Below are 1,689 nucleotides of genomic sequence, written 5' to 3' on the forward strand. Positions count from 1 at the left end.
TATGCCTTTCCGCAGCACTAAGTCCTGATGAATCCAAATTTTAAAAGTTTAGAGTAAAAAGCGTTATTTTAAGTTTATCTTTGGGGGATATATACCCCCTTCCAATTCCCTCTTTTTGCTTTAATAAGTATATGTCTGTATCTAATAGTTGTCTTAGTTTTTTGCATTTTCTATCTGTGTAATACCTTACTTGACATTTTCAACCATTTTCTATCTTGTTTCTATCTTCTAGTTTTTTTTTTTTTTTTCCTAAGGTTTGTATTTTTACCCTTAGTTGCTTATTTTCCTCCTAGTTTTTTTTTTTTTTTCCTATTTTGTGGGTTTAAAATTATTGTCTTCCTACATCTTTTCTATCTTCCTATATCTTTTTTATCTTTATTCTTTTTAACTTTCTATACTTCTGTCTTTAAAGTTTTTCACTTTAAATTTTTAATCTTCTTTATCTAAATATCTTTTATCCTATTATCTTCCGATTTTTTTTAAAGTAATGCCTTTAAGATTAAGCTTCTTTCCTCCATCATGAAGGCATTTTAACCACCTTTAATTTAACCTTTTAAAGCCTTTTAATTATCATCTATACTGTACTTTTAAATGTACTTTTTCACCACCTACAGCTTCACTCTTTTAAACGAGGCTTAGATTTTGTTTAAATCACTTCAATGTTAATTTACATGGCTGCCCTTCAATCAAAGGCTTTTTTTTTAAAACTCCATTGAGAAGCTTTGTCTCAATCTGCCATGTACAAATACCTTTTTCTTCTTTATTCCTTTCTCAAGCTTTTAAAGTAAGTCTAGTTTCCTCAAAATTTTTTTAAATGGCATTTTACAACTTTTACTTTACCACACAGAGATTATCTCATCTAGAAACATTTCTTTTTCCTTTAACCTTTTATATTAAAATATATTTCCACATCTTGAATCTTTTTCTATCTCTTTTTTAACCATTAACCCTTTTTATAAATTCACATTTTGAAACAACTCTTATAAAATTTCTGATTTAGACAAATTACTCCACTTTAATAAAATGAAAGACTTTCATGTTTTTTATGATACTATAATACTATAATTGAAACCCAACTGAAAATTTTTCTACTCTTTGTATATAAATTACACGATAGAATCTTAACTCTTAGTAACCTTGTTTCAGCAAAGACACAGACCAAAGCAATATTAAACTTTTTTCCATTTACCAATTTATGAAAACACACATAATGTTTAAATATATTACCTTATGGAACTTAATAAGTAAAGAGTACTTGATCTTATATTTAGTGGTTGATATTTTAACACTTTAGCTTTGTAAATTAATCAGATGTCTGTAAAAACCAAGATCTTAGACAAATGTAGTAAACAGAATTAGCCATCTCTTGTTGAAGAAAAATCCTTCTACAGGATACCATGATGGTCCCATTGGTATACTTAATAACTCGTCTTTAAAAGGCCATGTGCTACATTTTTGTATTGTATCAACATATGCCCTAACTGTTGTTGGTCTTACTGGGGTGCCTCCTTCCTCTAACAATTTCTCTTCCTCGGAGGCGAACAACTTCAAATCTTGAGTCAACCATTTTCCCCAGTTTGCCTGAGAAAGTTCTAAGAACAGGCAGCTCAAAACAAAAACAAAATAAATCAAAACAATAACACATTGTTTTTTGAATTGGTCACCCATTCTTTCGCTCTTCCTCAGGGG

This window comes from Marmota monax, unplaced genomic scaffold (genome assembly GCF_021218885.2).
Source record: "Marmota monax isolate L192 unplaced genomic scaffold, Marmota_monax_Labrador192_F-V1.1 WCK01_AAM20220418_F8-fsc00068, whole genome shotgun sequence".
In the NCBI taxonomy this organism is placed as follows: domain Eukaryota; kingdom Metazoa; phylum Chordata; class Mammalia; order Rodentia; family Sciuridae; genus Marmota; species Marmota monax.